The sequence below is a fragment of the Podarcis gaigeae genome (assembly GCF_964106915.1).
Source record: "Podarcis gaigeae genome assembly, chromosome: 12".
NCBI lineage: Eukaryota > Metazoa > Chordata > Lepidosauria > Squamata > Lacertidae > Podarcis > Podarcis gaigeae.
Genome location: NC_139688.1, coordinates 60,261,076 through 60,280,179, shown reverse-complemented (window position 1 = coordinate 60,280,179; position 19,104 = coordinate 60,261,076). Strand labels below are relative to the sequence as shown.

The window sequence follows — 19,104 nt, the reverse complement described above, 5'->3', positions numbered from 1 at the left end:
ATTTCCAGATTGTTTTCCTGGCTTTAAGTTTGTACGTTACTTTGACCCTCCATCAGAGTACATTCATTCATTCATAAAATAATAAAATAAAATAAAATAAACCCACAAGGCTACTGCCAACAAGGATGGCCTTAAGAAAGTGAATACTGCTCAGACTTCCGGTCGGCGCCAGCGCTTAATGGCGGTCCTCCCTTCGAGCTCAGGAGGAGGACTGCTCCACGAGTTCGGGTCTGACCGCTACGGCGAAGCGGGGACCCTCAAAAATCACAGGCGCGGAAGCCTGTAAGCAAGGAGACTCGGCGGGCACCATTTGCGCCCCCCTTTACTGCAAAAGAGCCTTTTTAAAGGCTCCGGAGCAGCATCGGGTGTGTGCGCGGTGCTGAGAGTCGTTACCCAGCCCGTGGAGTGAAGCCGTGTTGCCATAAGCGGAGAGCGCCGATTCCTTCCTGAAATCTGAAATTGAACTTGAATACCCGTAAGTAGGATTGAAAAGCTTACTGGGACTTTAAAAATACCCTTGAAATTTGGCCGAAAACGGGAAGGTAAAAATTAAGGAAGTCTGCCTTCCCCGGACTGCATGACAGCTAAAACAACGAAATTACAAAGCTGCATTCCGATGAAAATTAAATTAAATTGAAAACTATTTAACCTGGACATTGAACTTGAACCTCCCCCTAGCAGGCAGGAGCAAGGGGGAAGAGAGGTGGATTTTGCATAACCTGCATGGAAAAGGTAAAGGGAAAAGTTTTCTGCCGTCTTAGACTCTTGGAACGGACTGCCTACAAGAGCAAGGCACCGAGACAGTGAACTGTCATTTGAGATTTGCTACAAAGTTGGGACTTTATTTGTTACAAGTTTGGGACTTTATTGAAACTATTAACTGACAGCTTTGATACATTGGAAGATTGTTGCTAAAAAATCTTTTTTAGGGACTTTCTGTTTCTTTGTTCCTTTGTCTATTGGATACCCTGGATTACCCCCCTCTAGAGGGCTGAGAGGTAACAGCTGCAAAACAGACTGTAAAGAACAAGTCAGTGGATTTTTCCATTTAAAAGCTGTTCCTGTGGGAACGACCTTGGGACATGAGTGGCCCAGCAGAAGAGATAACAACAAGAGCTAAAAGTAAAATTGCACAAAAGAAAAGAGGCTCAATATCAAGCCTACTGCCAGCAGGTCCAGCTGGGCAGGAAAAAGTGACAACTATTTCTATGGATCCAGTGACACAAGCATTATTCAAAATAAATGAATCTTTAGAAGCCTTGACAAAGCAGAGTACTGAAAATACTAAACAGCTGACAGAACTTTCAACAAAACTAGACCTGAATACTAAAAGTATTACATCTAATACAGAAATTATAAATAAATTGATTGAAGAAAACTCCACAACTCGAAAAATTGCTGAAGAAGCTAAAACTACTGCAGAAACTACACAGGAAAAATTAGTACCAGTCTGTAAAAAGCTGGATGAACATGAGGCGGCCTTGTCTTTGCTGGAACTACAGAGGAAGGAGAGGAATCTGAGATTGAGGCTGGTCCCTGAAAGTGAAAAGGACAACTTGGTGGACTTTCTCACAAAAGAACTTTTGGAATTCTGGCAGGTAAACTTGAAGGAAGAAGAATTTAAGATAACAGCTGCCTTCAGACTGGGTAGGAGACAAAATAGAAAGAGTCCAAGGGATTGTCTGATAACCTTAAGATCCAAAGAGGAAAGAGATAAAATATTAAATCTACATTATCAAAGAACTTTGGAGATTGAAGATGCTTTTGTGCAAATCTACAAGGACATCCCTAAATACATTTTGGAGGCGAGAACTTATTACAAGGACTTGGTTTACCTGCTGAAAAAGAAAGATCTACTTTTCAGGTGGGAATATCCACAAGGTTTGTCTTTCAACTACAAAGGAAAGAAAGTAAAAATAAGAACAGTTCAAGACAAAGAACAATTCCTGGAAAGAAACGAGGAGGATCTCCAGAAGGGAGTGGTGGAACCGACTTCAGAAGCAGATATTTCGAATTTAACATTTGGACTTAAACCACCGACAGAGGAAGAACAACTGCAGGGAGCAGTTGGAGGAGTAACCAATTAAATAACAAGATGGCTCTGCAATTTTTAAGTTGGATTTGTAATGGATTGAACCTTCCCAGAAAAAGGCGTGAGGTTTTTCATATTTTAAAAAAAGAACAATTGGACTTAATTTGCTTACAAGAAACCCACGTGACTAGGGCACATAGAAAATTGCTTATAAATAAAAGATTAGGACAGGAATTTATTTCATCAGACAAAGTTAAGAAAAGAGGAGTGGTGATCTATGCAAAGGAAAAGTTGGCCCCAAAGCTGATCTTTAAAGATGAACAAGGAAGATTTTTAGCAATTGAAATACAAATCCAAGGAGAAAAATTTTTGACAGTCGGAATTTATGCACCAAATGAAGGGAAGGCAGAATTTTTTAAGACGTTGCATGAGATTTTAATGGACTATCTGGATTATAATGTAATCATGTTGGGAGATATGAATGGTGTGGTTTCTACAAACATGGATAAAGCACAAAGACAGGTGGTCTCTAAGGACGGGAGATTACCAAAGACTTTCTTTGAAATGACTGAAAATATGGACTTGATTGATATTTGGAGAACAAGGAACCCTCTTGAGAGAGAGGGAACCTTTTTCTCCGAAGCCAAAATGACATGGACAAGAATTGACCAAATATGGATTACTAGTGGGATGGCTCCAAAGATAAAAAAAGTAGAAATCTGCCCAAAGACTTGCTCCGACCATAACGCTGTAAAGATGGAGATGAAACTAACAACAGCTGGTTCCTTCAGATGGAGAATGAATGACACCCTATTCAGAGATGAAGAGATCTACAAAAAGGCCCCAAAAAACTTTGAAAGACTACTTTGAGATAAACCTGAAGACAGAGGTGGAGAAAAGAGTAATTTGGGACGCAAGCAAAGCCGTGATGCGAGGTTTCCTGATACAACAGAATTCTTTAAATAGGAAGAAACAAAATGAAAAGAAAGATAAGATTTTGGAAAAGATAAAAGAAGGAGAAAAGAAACTGAGGTCAAAACCAAAGTCTCATGAGATCTTGAGAGAAATTAAGTTTTACCAGATGCAGTATATGGAACTGATGAATCAACAGATAGAATGGAAAATTAAGCAAATGAGACAAAGGACATTTGAATCAGCAGATAAATGTGGGAAACTTCAAGCATGGCAACTGAAGAAGAGACAAAAACTGAACACAGTTACAAGTTTGGAGGTGGACGGAAAGAATATTTATAAACCAAATGAGATTAGCAACTGTTTTCAGAGTTATTTCAGAAGACTATATGCACGAGGGCCGGAGAACGAAGGAGAAATAGAGGATTTTCTTAAGAAATAAGGATTACAAAAAAAATTCACAACAAAGTACAATGGTCTTGAATGAGAAAATAACAGAACAAGAGATAGAGGGTGCCATTCAAAGTATGCAACTGGGGAAATCTCCAGGACCAGATGGACTGACTTCCAGATATTATAAAGCTTTGAAGGAATGGTTGATACAACCGTTGAAGGAGGTCTGCAATGAAATCTTAGAGGGGAAAAAGGCACCCGAATCATGGAAAGAAGCATTCATTACGCTTATACCAAAAACTGAGACTGAAAAGAATCAGATTAAGAACTACCGCCCTATATCATTACTTAATGTGGATTATAAAATATTTGCTGACATTTTAGCAAAAAGATTGAAGAAGGTGTTGGTGGAAGAGATTCATAAGGACCAGACGGGCTTTCTCCCAGGGAGACATTTGTCAGACAATGTGAGAAATATAATAGACATTATAGAATTGTTAGAAGTCAACATCAAGACGAAGGCTGTATTAATATTTGTGGATGCGGAGAAAGCTTTTGATAATATTTCTTGGAGTTTTATGAAGAAGAATCTCCATGGGATGGGGGTAGGTCAAGGGTTTGAAAATGGTATAGGCGCAATATATTCTGAACAAAAAGCAAAGTTAATTGTAAACAATGTGGTTACTGAAGAACTTCCTATAGAAAAAGGGACACAACAGGGGTGCCCAATATCCCCACTGCTTTTTATATCTGTCTTGGAGGTTTTGTTAAATATGATTAGGGGGGACCAGCTGGTTAAAGGAATTCAGGTCGGAGCCAAACAATATAAACTGAGGGCCTTTGCAGATGACTTAGTATTAACTTTACAACAGCCAGACACTAGTACGAAAAGAGTTCTAGAACTAATTCAAGCTTTTGGTCAGGTAGCAGGATTCAAGTTGAATAAGCAAAAAACTAAAGTTCTGGAGAAAAACTTAACAAATGCTGAAAAAGAGAGGTTTCAAAGTGAAACTGGATTAATGGTGGCAAAGAAAGTGAAATATCTGGGGATTAACATGACATCTAAGAATGTGAACTTATTTAAAGATAACTATGATAAATGTTGGACAGAGGTAAAGAAAGATCTAGAAATATGGTCAAATCTGAGACTTTCCTTGTTAGGCCGAATTGCTGTAATTAAGATGAATGTATTGCCTAGAATGCTATTTTTGTTTCAGACATTACAGATTGTGGACAGAATGGACTGTTTCAGGAAGTGGCAGAAAGACATATCTAAATTTGTCTGGCAGGGCAAAAAGCCCAGAATAAAATTTAAGATATTAACTGATGCAAAAGATAGAGGGGGGGTTTGCCCTGCCGGACTTAAGATTGTACTATGAATCGGCAGGTTTCTGCTGGTTGAAAGACTGGCTACTTCTTGAAAATACAGACATTTTGGCCTTGGAGGGATTTGATAACAGATTTGGTTGGCATGCATATATATGGTATGACAAGGTAAAAACTCATAAAGTATTTAAAAACCATATTGTCAGGAAAGCACTATACAATGTTTGGATTCGATATAAGGACTTGTTGGAAAATAAAACCCCTAGGTGGCTGTCACCAATGGAAGCAAAGGAGGTGAAAAAACTTAACATGGAATCGAAATGGCCAAAATACTGTGAAATTTTAGAGCAAGAGAGTGGAACAATTAAATTGCAGAGTTATGAAAAAATGAAGTCTAAAGTACGAGATTGGCTTCATTACCATCAAATAATGGAGGTGTTTAAACAAGATAGGAAAATTGGCTTCCAGATGGAGAGATCAAAATTAGAAACAGAACTGTTAGAACCCAATACTAAGAATTTGTCAAGAATGTATAACCTGCTGTTGAAGTGGAGTACACTAGATGAGACAGTTAAATCAGCTATGATCAAATGGGCACAAGACATTGGTTATGACATTATGTTTGCTGACTGGGAACAGTTATGGACCACCGGTATAAAATTCACGGCATGTAATGCCTTAAGAGAAAATATTATGAAAATGATTTATAGGTGGTACATGACCCCAGTCAAGCTTGCAAAAATTTACCATCTGCCCAATAATAAATGTTGGAAATGCAACGCGACTGAAGGTACCTTTTATCACCTTTGGTGGACTTGCCCAAGGATTAAAGCCTTCTGGGAAATGATTTATAATGAAATTAAGAAGGTACTTAAACGTACTTTTCATAAGAAACCAGAGGCATTTCTCCTGGGCATGGTTGGCCAATTGGTGTCAAGGAAGGATAGGACGTTTTTTATGTATGCTACCACAGCAGCAAGGATTCTTTTAGCAAAGTATTGGAAGACACAAGAACTACCCACACTGGAAGAATGGCAGACGAAGGTGATTGACTACATGGGATTGGTGGAGATGACAGGCAGAATCCGTGACCAAGAAAAAGAGACGGTGGAAGAAGATTGGAAGAAATTTAAAGTATATCTCAAGAACTGTTGTAAAATTAATGAGTGCTAAAATGTCAAGGGAAAGGAAAAAATATAGAATTACAGCTGTAATTGTCTAAGTATGAGAAGAAGCTAAAAAAAAGAAAATGAGCAATCAGTTAAATTGGAGTGAGGGGTTGTTGAAGAAATTTTAAAACAGGGATGCAGAAAAGGGGAGGTAAGGGGAAGTCTGGGAAGTAAGGTTTATGAAAAAGAGGTTTTGAAATTATACATGTTTATATGTTTTGTTTGTCTATGTATTGTGCGTTGTTTTGTTTTTTAATTTGTGTTGGAAAATCAATAAAAATTATTATTAAAAAAAAAAAAGAAAGTGAATACTGCTCCTGCACCTTTAAGAGTGGTGTAGAAGAGGGAGATTTTAATGGCATTTCCTCTTCTAAATTCTTCTTCGTGAGGCAGGAGCCTGGTCCACATTTTCATCTGGCCTCCCTCGAACTTGGGCTGCATTAGATCTTCAGGGAGCCCAGTCCAGATTTTCAACTCCAGGGTTCTGCTATAGATTTCTGTCGAGGTGAAAGAAGCCCAGTGCCATGTCCTTTCAATTAATGTTATTTTGATAGCCTTCCATTTTTAACTACCAACATATTGATTAAATATTTCTTGTCATGTGGTTTACTGCTGTAGTATTAACTTGCTGTTTAATTCATTCCTCTACTGAGTCCACCTTCCTTTTCTTAACAAACTGCCTGCTGTTCTTTTTCAGATCTGTTCATCTATTGCGTTTGACTTAAACTAACCCCTGACATTGATCCAAATAGTGGAGGCTTTATGCCTACCTACGTGTGAGTCAGCCCTCACATTTAAGTAGCTGCTACAGACCTAAAAGTAGGTCCCTTGAATGCAGTGGCACTTATTTTTGAGTAAGTCTGCGTAATATCATGCTCTTTTCCTTTGACAATGTTTCGTTACTGTTTTGCCGTGCTTAAAAATTATTTAAATAGTATTAAGTGCTGTTAAACACTGAAAGAACAGGAAATTTTGATCACAAGTTCATCTTAGCTTCAGGTTTATCTCTTATCTTGGGGTTGCTTCTCAAGTTTCACTGTTATTAAAGGACAAAGTTGCTACATTTAATTGTTACATGTGTTTCAGAAGGTGTACCTTCCTTGACAAAAAGTTCCTCTTCTACACAACTACTAAAGGTACTAGAGCTGTTTTCTTTATCACCTAGGCACCCTAATTTTCATTAAGCCTCTCAAACAATTGCAGGCATTTTAGTGGAGAAATCACCTACCCTTTAACTGCTTATGGGTAAAGTCCTAGCTCCACTCACCTGGGAGTAAGCTCCATTGAATTCAAAAGGATTTACTTCTAAGCAGTGGTGAAGCTACCTGCCCCGTCACCAAGGGCGGTGTACATCCGGGGGCATGGCTGGCGCACGTCCCAAGGGGCGTGGCACGTGTCAGGGTGTGTGTGACAAGTGGTGCATGTCCTGGGGCGTGCACAGTGAGCGTCCCGGGGGCAGGGCGGCCATGATGGCACCCCCCCATGGCACCCGGGGTGAGCCGCTCCCCCACCCCCACCTTTGTCCGCCATTGCTTCTGAGTGGACATGGTTAGAAGTCTGTTGTAAATTAATACATAGGGAAAAAATCCACATACCGTACCTCCAAAATCATGAGACAGGTGGTCCATTGTTAGAATGGCCACTTTTAATGTTTTCTTCTTCTTTCATCTGTATTACAGTAACTCATCAGAACCAGAATATCCTTAAAAGCAATTGTTAACATTATTTAGTGAGGCTGCAATCCATCCAAAACTGATTGGGAAGAAGCCACACTTAATACAACAGGACTTCCTTCAGAGAGAAAACATTCATAGACTTAAAGGAACCAGATGATAAGGAGGACGAGTCTCTTGCAACTTTAATACTGTATTGGCCCAAATATAAGCCAAACCCAAATATAAGCCAAACCCAAATATAAGCCGCACCTTTAAAATTCAAGGGGGCGGGGGAGAAACAATACTCAAATAATAAGCTGCTCCCTTAAAATTCCACAGGCACTCACACCCATTCTGTCTTACTGTATCATAAAAGCCATTTTTTGAAGAAAAAAACCCCCTGACATCTAAAACATATCACAGTTGACACCTCTTCCCTTGTGCAGGGGAGACTGTTCCAGATGGCCGATGCCCCCCCCCCCATGTTGTTACTACTATTAGATGGATCTAGTTGTTCAGGGCTTTATATACTGCTAGGAGAGCTCCGTCAGTAGACCATGAGACTCTTAATCCCAGGGTTCAAGCCCCACGTTGGGGAAAATATTCCTGCATTGTAGGCAGGGGGTTGGACTAAAGGACTCCCATTTCAACTCCACTGTTCTATGATTCTATATATTAATAACAAGGATGGTAGCTAATAGGCAGCCAGGGCAGCACATTTAACAGAGGTGTGATATGTGTATAGCTAACAACACCACTCAGCTCCCTTGCTGCTGCATTCTGCACTAGCTACAACTTTCAAGCCAAGCCCAGGAGTAAAAGGTTAAAGCCTCAGCGCCTAGGACTTGCCGATCAAAAGGTTGGCGGTTCGAATCCCTGCGGCGGGGTGCGCTCCCGCTGCTCGGTCCCAGCGCCTGCCAACCTAGCAGTTCGAAAGCACCTCCGGGTGCAAGTAGATAAATAGGGACCGCTTACCAGCGGGAAGGTAAACGGCGTTTCCGTGTGCGGCTCTGGCTCGCCAGAGCAGCGATGTCACGCTGGCCACGTGACCCGGAAGTGTCTCCGGACAGCGCTGGCCCCTGGCCTCTTGAGTGAGATGGGCGCACAACCCCAGAGTCTGTCAAGACTGGCCCGTACGGGCAGGGGTACCTTTACCTTTACCTTTACCCCTGCCCGTACGGGCCAGTCTTGCCAGACTCTAGGAGCCAGCGCTGTCCGCAGAGACTTCCGGGTCACGTGGCCAGCGTGACAAGCTGCATCTGGCGAGCCAGCACAGCACACAGAAACGCTGTTTACCTTCCCGCTAGTAAGCGGTCCCTATTTATCTACTTGTACCCAGGGGTGCTTTCGAACTGCTAGGTTGGCAGGTGCTGGGACTGAGCAACGGGAGCGCACCCCGCCGCAGGGATTTGAACCGCCAACCTGACGATCAGCAAGTCCTAGGCGCTGAGGTTTTACCCACAGCGCCACCCGCGTCCCAAGCCCAAGAGTAGCCACACATAAAACTAATTGCAGTAATGTGAAGTTACCAATGTACAGACCATGTTTGCCAGGCTATCCACAAAAGGGCACAGACTGAGGCCCTACCTGCCCGCAGACTGTCTTATCAGAGTGGTGCATGTGCTAGTTATCTCCCGATTGGACTACTCCAATGTGCTCTATGTGGTCACCTTTGAAGGTGACCCGGAAACTACAATTAATATAGAATGTGGCAGCTAGACTGGTGACTGGGAGTGGCTACCAGAACCATATAACACCAGTCCTGAAAGACCTACATTGGCTCTGATCACAATTCAAAGTGTTGGTACTGACCTTTAAAGCCCTAAATGGTCTTGGCCCAGTATACTATCTGAAGGAGCATCTCCACCCCCATTGTTCAGTCTGGACACTGATTTCCAGCTCCGAGGGTCTTCTGGTGGTTCTCTCCCTGCAAGGTTACAGGGAACCAGGCAGAGGGCCTTCTCGGTGGTGGAGCCCTCCCTGTGGAACCTCCTCCCTTCAGATGTCAAGGAGATAAAGAATTGCACAACTTTTAGAAGATATCTAAAGGCAGCCCTGTATCAGGAAGTTTTTAGTCTTTGATGTTTTATTATGTTTTTATATGTGCTGTAAGCCACCCAGAGTGGCTGGGGAAACACAACCAGATGGGCAGGGTATAAATATTACTACTACTACTACTACTACTACTACTACTATTAAGTGCTGCCCCATTCAGGGGAATACCCTGTTTCCTGGACCTGAACCACTCACTCACAGGGTTTATGGCCTATTAGGATTCAGTCTCAGTTTCTTAGTCCTCATCCAAGCTGGTCCTGCATTCAGGCACCAGCACAGATCATGCATGATCTCTCTTGATTCAGATGTTACAGTGAGAAGCAGAGTTCTGACAACCATAGAAATTCGTGAGAGGGATGATGGTTAACAAGCCCAGAAAAAGCAGGTTGTAGTTTCTTGTGTCTCTAGAAAGGGATGCTCCCAACTTTTTGAGGTACAGACTTGGGTCTTTATTATTTCTGGCTACACCTGTTATCTTGCAAAGAAAGAGAGATTTCTCTTCTTTGGAACTATATTTTTTGCCAAGTACAAGTAGTTTCTGTGGCCAATGAAATCCTGAGTATTCCTGTTTCTGACAAACTATTAACTGCAACACGGTGACACCAGTGAAAAAGCAGGAGAGGTGTTTTTGCTCTCACGCAACAGGCAGCAAAAAAAGAATGTTATTCAACACTGACTTCCTTTGCTGTCAGAACTTGCTAGTGCTTCATCAAGCACATGTCTTCATTTCAAGGTGGAAATTATTTTACCTGATTCTGAAGTTTTGAGGGTTGTTGTTTTTTTTAGCTCAGTGGGAAAAGACAATAAATCAGCATGTGTGTGAGTGACTAGGAAGATAAGTCTTGATGGATGAACACATCTGCCCCTCAACTTGAAGGAAGCTCCACGTTTGGGAGGATTGCTTTTTAATAAAGAGACCCAAAGTTTACTCATTGCCATTCTCAGTGTTCAGAGGATGGGGTGCTGATGTGATCCCTTCAGATAGGAATCCTTCAGCAGAGGGTTAAAAAATGTTTGAGGGACTGCACAAGGGGATTGCCTGTTGACCAGTAGAAGTCAGACCCTGTTCCCACTTCAAGAGCAGCTTAATCCTCTTTTATTGACGGGCGAAGCATAAACCTTACTAATGAATAAATAAATGTGCTCAGCTCTAGATGAAGATAGAGATGCATTATCCCAAGAGAACAAGAACTGCTTGCCAACTGCTATTCCTGCTGCTGGCTAGGAGGACACCAGTGGTCCATGGGAGAGGGAGAGGCCAAAGACAGCCCTCCATTTGTCATCCTTGTTGCTGGCACAGGAAAACTAGTTACCAGAGCAGAGGAAGGGACCAAGAATAATTTCTCATGCCATAATTTGCAGCAGCAAGGGAAGGAGCTAATCCTCTGTTTTCTGTCAGGTCCTTCAAATAGCCTTTATTCTGTAAGATGCCTTGATCATACCAATGGAAAGGAGGGAAGGGTGCGTAGAAAATAAATACATGTTTACCAACAAAATTGCTGTTAAAAGCACAGGGGCTGATAAGAAATTGGTAGCCCCTGAAAGCCTAGTCATTCTCACAGATCTCTAGAATGTCTACATGCAGAGAAGTTTAATAATAGAAGTTTAAGTCAGTGATACATAGCACAAGGGGAAGCTTCATCTGACTGGTCCCACACAATGCAAATGCAAAGACAGGAAATGCTGAAGTTCCAAGCCAGTGCACACTTACCTGGATATTTCTGTGTCAAAATGGATAAGGGTGGGGCACACAACCTGGCCCTAAATTGCCAGAGAGTGTGATGTCTCGTGTTGCATACATACAGAGGGCCAAAGCACCTTCTACTTCTTCCTACAGTGCTTCATAATTTGGTATAAAGGCTGGGATGGACTTGGCAATAATGGACATTCAAGAAGTGGGAATGAGAGCAATTTAATGAGACAATAGCAAGCAAAGCAGCCCCAACAGGTTTTGAAAAAATACTCTTCATCATCGGGAGCTATAAACTGTGAGTGTGGTTTGATTCCTCAAAACTTGAAAAAAATATTTATGAAGCAACATCAGAAATAATTCTAATGCATAAGATTCCAGGAGCTACCCTATTCCAGGAATAAAAGCTGCAAGATATCCAGTGAAAGAACCTGGCATGAATTATATATGTTTTCCATTATGGTAGCCCAACATCAAGAAGCACTCTGGAGAACCAGAGGGATACGTTTTGCTAGGTTTGGATAGGGGAAGCAGCCTCTGGCACCACCTTGGAATGGAATCTCTCTCTACAAGTGTAAATCTCATTGTTTAAGATCTTAATGCTTATGATGTGAGATAAATGGAATCACTTGTATGGTGGCCTAAAGCAGAAGAGTTGGATATAGGATTGGCACTTCCATTGAGCAAATGTAGTATTTTCCTTGGGCCTCGTGCTCTGCTGTGGGTCAACGGGTGTTCCAAGGATGGGCCATGGGAACTCTGAAGCCTGGGCAAGGATGAGCCAGAATGCTCTTGTGGAATATATTTTTTGGGGGGAAGGTGGATCCTTGAAGACTCTTATGTATAATGCTGGAACATAGCAGGCACTAGTGTTGGCTATCTGTGAGCAGTGGTGTCACAAGGGGGGGCAGGGGCTGGTTCGCCCCGGATGCCATGTCGGGGGGGCTGACAAGAAGGCACCCCGCAGGGTGCTCGTCCTTCTGCCCCGGGTGCAGTGGTGCCACAGCCGCATGTGGAGGATCCTCCATTTGCGACTGCAACCGCGAGCAGAGGATCCTGCCACCGTCTGTACGGCGCTCAAGCAGCGCGGGTGGCAAACACCTACGTACAACACATGCGCGGTGTCACACACATGCACTGTAAGTAGCAATGCTGCACATACGCTGTATATAGCAGTTTGCCGTCAGTGCCACTGTGAGCATAGGATCCCGGCACCATCCGTATGGTGCTTGAGCAGCAGCAAACCTGTATGGCACATGTGCGGCATTGCTACGTACGGCACATGTGTCATACGTAACAACGCTGCACATGCGCCCTACGTAGCGGCGACGTGCATGTATTGTACATAGCGGCGCCATGCATGTCCAGCCGGTGGTTTGCCCCACCCCGAGTGTCAGTCAGCCTTTGTTTGCCCCTGTCTGTGAGAAGACCAGTAAAACAGAAGCTCATTGACAATCTCAGAGCCAGCTGCTACTTTGCTGAGCCATTTGGAGTGAGGTGAGGAACTGAGTTTGGACGAGTGAACAGGATTCAGGATTAAGCCCGTACACACACACACTTGGGATTCCACATAGCATCTAACTAGATAACAAAAGTAGTTATTCTGTCTTTTCTGTATTTTCCCAGTCCAGAAATCAATCTGCTGTGTCGGCAACCTGGATGTGAATCTAACAAACAATCAAGCAGTCTCATCACTTGCCCAAGGCTGCTGCTCTAATGACAGCAAGGTTGGATTTGGAAGGAAATCAGCTAGCAGTAATGCAGTGTAATCAAAGTGGAGAAAGTACTTTCAAATGTGCGGCTCTTTAAGTTGGCCGTGTTTTCTTAACCAGTTCAGTTTTTTGAAAAAGTAAAAAGCACAGGGACAGAGCAGCATGATGTAAGCCTTCTTGAAAATAATACCTTGAGTGGGCCTTTTGTGCTGCATCACTGACATTCTTAAAGATAATCAAGCCTGTTTGCCCCTCACCACAGCAATAAATATGAACATTTTTAGCAATAGCCCAACAGGCAAAAAGCCATCTGGCTCATTATGGCAACACTTCCACCATTAATCTGCTCTCTTAAGAATAACTCTTGTACCGCTCAGAATTCTTCCTTCCCTTGAACATGCATATGCAGAGAGAAAAGCTTTTTAGTTTTTGATTGCTTTCCAGAATTGTTCTCTCTCTCTCTCTCTCTCTCTCTCTCTCTCTCTCTCTCTCTCGTTCTCTCTCTCTCTCTCTCTCTCTCTCTCTCTCTCTCTCACACACACACACACACTTTTTATTCACAATAGAGATACCTCTTCTTAAGGGCTTGTTTGTTTGTTTGTTTGTTTGTTTTGATTTATGGAACTGAAATAGCCCCATTGTTTACAAGCTGGCTTCTTGGTGCCTGCAAAGTTCCCTCAAGTCACTTCAGGGGCCCATTAAAGCCCACCTCAAAGGATACTTAAATTTTATAAGTCCTAGAATTCTTCCCCTTTGGATTGAAGTCTAATCTGCTGAAAATTTGCCAGCTTTCCTGGCCTGTCCATTTTCCTCTCCTGCATGTAATGAAGCCATTTCACTGTTTGGCTCCCACTTCTGAATGGAAGACTCAGCAGAGACAAAACCTAAGGAGGGTATGTTTTCTCCTGTGGGTCCTTGGTATGGCATTTGGCTCCCGCCCTCCACTTTCAGATTCCCTCCCCCACATATGTGTGAAGCAAACTACTCCACTGGATTGCATAGGAATGCATTCGAAGAAGACCTGACTTCTGAGCTCTCAGACTGGTTCAGAAAAGTTATCCAAGTTCTTTTTGGAAGAACTCAGGTAGTTTCGGAGTTAATCATAGGAGGGCATGGGAAAGCTCACCAATTTCTAGGTCCTTAAGAACCTAAAAGTCATGCACCTAGAACAATGTTTCCTGTTTTATCCCCCACTGCCACCCCAAAATAATATTTTCACGTGCAGCCTGGCTCCAGCTACATTTGCCTTCTGACATTAGCTTGACAGTCACAAACGCTGCCTTTCAATGGCATTCCATTCCCAGAGAGATTCATCTGGCCCTAAAGAGGAGGGTGGCAGCAACCAGATCTCTCAGAGATAATATGGTAGTTTTAATGTGGATTCCTGTGGCTAATATGGGGCAGGGGGTGGGGGGTATATGTGGCGTTGTTACTAGTTTCTTGTAGTATGTGTTCTTGTTATTTTTATGGTGCTGATTTTATGGTTTAATTTTATAGGCTGCTTTGAGTGCCTCAGTAGGCAGAGTTTTCCTTGAGAGCAAAGCCACACAATTTGTGACCTATCAATCTGAAATCACCCCTTCCTCCAACTACACAGTGCAATAAACCTCCCATTTTTGCTGCCTGCTTGGGACCACCAGAACAAGGAGAATATCAAGCCCTGAGCAGACCACAATGCACAGCAGGTATGGCTTCATGGATCACCAACCATGCAGACTGAACACAGAATAGCATGATAGGCTTCCCATGCCTCACCTCAGTTTTTCTGATCTCCTGTATTGGTTCCCTACCTAATTAACAAATCCAACCAGTCACTGTGAGATTTTCAGACATGTTGGCAATGAAAGTGGCTATAAATAAATGGAATCACGAGGGATGCAGCCTGCCATTACTGATTTCCATTATTTATGAATTCCTGTAAGTCATTCTCTTTTGAAGCAGTGCCACCTGTCACTTCCATCACAGCAAGGGAACGAAAAAAGGCAAAGTCAAGTTCAAATTCTATATAAGGTGAACAACACGGTGGCTTGAATGGACATTTCCTCAATGGATAGGACAAGAATGTAATTAAGCTTCCATCAATCATCCTCACACATCATTCATCAGCTGTATCTTGCTGCAAGCAACTGGCATGCTGTTTCTAAATTTAGTTTGGTTTTGTGCAATATCTACCTCTGAGGGCTTAGCACTGAGACAGCCTCTCTTTTCCAGTTAGGATCTGCTTTCTAATCACATTTGCCAGCTGGTTTCGCCCGAGTCATGGGAAGGTCAAGTGCTTCTGCTGATCCCACACTGCAGGTCAGGACCCTAGGTCAGCTAAACCACGGATCTTTCTGACTACTGGTACAATCTGACAGCTTGTGTATGTAAAGCATATGGGAAAACATTGGATTTGTATTTCTTTGGTACCTACTTTCTTTCAAATTCATTTGCATGTCCATAGTTCTTGGGGCTTTTACACAAAGAATCCCTTGCCTGAGTGGAAGGCACAGGTCTCTGCCTCAAAACAAAAGGACAAGCAGTTATGTCCCCATCAGTTTCTAAAGGATTTAGTTTCTTTTCTACCCACAACAGCAAAACAATTCAAATGCAGCAGGCAAGATAAACAGGACATTTCCGACATATATCAGATTCAAGGTCTGATCTCTTACATCAGAATCATGGCCCCACAAAGGCTGCCCTATTCCAGAGGTTCCTGAACTTTGATCTGTGGACCACCAGTGATCTGCAAGCTCCATTCAGGTGGTCCTTAGTATGTCACTGAAGAACACGCAATACGGATTCCATATAATTCATATTGTAATATAATAAAATACAATAAAGAAATAAAAGAAACAATAAAAATACAATTAAGAATTATACAGCATCTAGCACGACACATTTCAATTGCTAAAACAGACTGTGAATGTAATTAATTGGTTTGCCAAAACCTTCAGCAATTTTCAAGTAGTTGGGGAGAGGTGTTTAGGAACCACTGCCCTGTTCAGTATTTTTGATACCTTACATATCTTGCTCTTTTATTCTAGGCAGTAGCACAGCACTGAAGTAGGGCTGTAGTTTCACATGGGAAAGGTCTCAGATTCAGTCTTTGGCATTTCCAGGTAGGACTCCACAGCCAACTGGTATAGACTGTATTGAACCAAAGAGGCTAATGTTCTGACTCTGTGTTGCTTCTAAAAGCTTTCAAATCACATTCAGAAGTTTCTTATTGTAGGTTCAAATTTGTTGAGGCCCAGCAACAAAACGTCAGCGTTTATTTCTCATTAAAATCAGTTGGCCTTCATATCCTTTAACTTTGGCCTTCACCCTTTATCCCCAGTACAGTCTGGAATTGGGCCTTTGATGCTTGCATTTTGCATCAGATAAAGCTCCCATTTGAGTGAACGGGAGCTTTTCCCCAATGCAGATTTGTTTGTCTCGGAGCCTTGACCGAGATCCAAAGTGCTATAAATCCCACCACCACCACCAGAGTTCAGATCCAGACTGAGCCCTCTCCAGTGGCAATGTATGAAAGGAAAGCTTGCATTCAAGGGGAAAGTGCTTGATAAATGCCCTTTTAAAAGAACTATTTCAGAAGTGAAGAACTGTTTGTTGTATCTTTTTGTAAATAGTGTAAATTCACTCTATGTAGTTTTTCAGCAGTTAGCTTTGAGAGTGTGTTCCCCCAACTTTAATGGAAGAGAAATTACATTTGTGTGCATTTTTATCTAATCATATTAAAGTCACTGTATTAAACATTGCCCATATTCTTTAGTTTCGCACTCCTCTAGCTAGTATCACCCTCAGTCTCCTGCAGACTTTTCCCTATCAATCTGGATTCACCAGTTTTGACAGACATGATGGCATTTCAACCTCTTGAATTCAGCATCCAGCTTTCCAAACCTATTGAAATGGAAAGGGATCTTCCCATTGATTTTCGGTGGCTAATTCTGAGTCTCCACAGAAAATGTCACTCTAACCTGGTGACTTAAGTGCTTTAGGCAAAGAGTCACCCTATATTGATTTTGAAGCTCCCATGTAGCATTAAGATGCAGAGGCTTCTGGTGGAGTGGGGTGGGGACTTAAAAAATAACTGACATAGGACAAGCAAATTTTTGTTTTGTTCTGAATTTCCTTTATTAATACATGGCTGCTTCAGGTCATGGCAGATGTTCTGGTGACATCTAGTTTGGTTGTCCTAGGGGATTTTAACATCCATGCTGACACGACCTTACAAGGGGCCGCTCGGGACTTCGTGGAAAGCATGGCCTCCATGGGGCTGTCCCTGAATAAGTTTGGCCCAACTCATAGTCATGGATATGCCTTAGACCTGGTGTTCACCTCTACAGATGTGGGTGATCTGACACTAAGTAAAAGTGAAACAAAAGAAGTGCCACGGTCGCATCACTTCCTGACCGATTCAAATGGTCTGCCCCTGCCACTTAATGGATCCAAATGGTTTCCAGAGAGTGGTAAGAGATGTGTTATCCCATGTTGATGGCCTTTCAGCTGATTCCTTGGTGGCCGGCTGGAATGAGGAGTTAACCAATTTGATAGCCCTATCAAATTGTTGTTGTTGTTTAGTCGTTTAGTCGTGTTCGACTCTTCGTGACCCCATGGACCAGAGCGCGCCAGGCACTTCTGTCTTCCACTGCCTCCCGCAGTTTGGTCAAACTCATGCTGGTGGCTTCGAGAACACCGTCCAACCATCTCGTCCTCTGTCGTCCCCTTCTCCTTGTGCCCTCCATCTTTCACAACATCAGGGTCTTTTCCAGGGAGTCTTCTCTTCTCATGAGGTGGCCAAAGTATTGGAGCTTCACGATCTGTCCTCCCAGTGAGCACTCAGGGCTGATTTCCTTCAGAATGGAGAGGTTTGATCTTCTTGCAGTCCATGGGACTCTCAAGAGTCTCCTCCAGCACCATAATTCAAAAGCATCAATTCTTCGGCGATCAGCCTTCTTTATGGTCCAGCTCTCACTTCCATACATCACTACTGGGAAAACCATGGCTTTAACTATAAGGATCTTTGTTGGCAAGGTGATGTCTCTGCTTTTTAAGATGCTGTCTAGGTTTGCCATCGCCTTTCTCCCAAGGAGCAGGTGTCTTTTAATTTCGTGACTGCTGTCACCATCTGCAGTGATCATGGAGCCCAGGAAGGTAAAATCTCTCACTGCCTCCATTTCTTCCCCTTCTATTTGCCAGGAGGTGATGGGACCAGTGGCCATGATCTTAATTTTTTTGATGTTGAGCTTCAGACCATATTGCACTCTCCTCTTTCACCCTCATTAAAAGGTTCTTTAATTCCTCCTCACTTTCTGCCATCAAGGTTGTGTCATCTGCATATCTGAGGTTGTTGATATTTCTTCCGGCAATCTTAATTCTGGCTAGGGATTCATCCAGCCCAGCCTTTCACATGATGAATTCTGCATATGTTAAATAAGCAGGGAGACAATATACAGCTTTGCCGTACTCCTTTCCCAATTTTGAACCAATCAGTTGTTCCATATCCAGTTCTAACTGTAGCTTCTTGTCCCACATAAAGATTTCTCAGGAGACAGATGAGGTGATCAGGCACTCCCATTTCTTTAAGAACTTGCCATAGTTTGCTGTGGTCGACACAGTCAAAGGCTTTTGCATAGTCAATGAAGCAGAAGTAGATGTCTTTCTGGAACTCTCTAGCTTTCTCCATAATCCAGCGCTCCAGAGCCCCATCTCCAATTGCATGGAGCCCAGTCAGCCCTGTTGTTTTCTCCAGGGCTGAGGGTGATGAAACAATTGCTGAGACAGCTAGAGTGCCGGACTCATTCTGAATCAGACCGGACACAGGTTAGAGCTCAATGTTGATACTACCTAGTGGCAATAGTGACGGCGAAGAGGACCATCTTCACTGCCTCTATTGCATCTGCAGAAAACAGCAGCAGGAGACTCTTCAGGTGGTTCATAATTTAACGGAACCACCTGTGCCATTGGGTAAGGACCCCAAGATCTCCTGCAATGATTTTGAAAAAATTTTTTGCAGATAAAGTCAGTTAGTTTCGGAAGGAGGTAAACTCCACCATGGGAGCAGGGCCAGGGCAGGAGAGTGCTAGAGTCTTGTCTAGTCAAGTTGCATGGGATCGATTCCAATCTGTTACCTCCAAGAATGTGGACCTTCTGGACCATCAAAAGGGGCTGGGAGCTG

At 42.8% G+C, this 19,104-nt stretch overlaps 1 protein-coding gene across 2 annotated transcripts in view; it reads right to left on the bottom strand.

The window, feature by feature from the left end:
* CNTNAP2 (contactin associated protein 2) overlaps positions 1-19,104 on the bottom strand; it is a 1,058,844-nt gene that overhangs the window by 994,203 nt on the left and 45,537 nt on the right. The window lies entirely within an intron of this gene.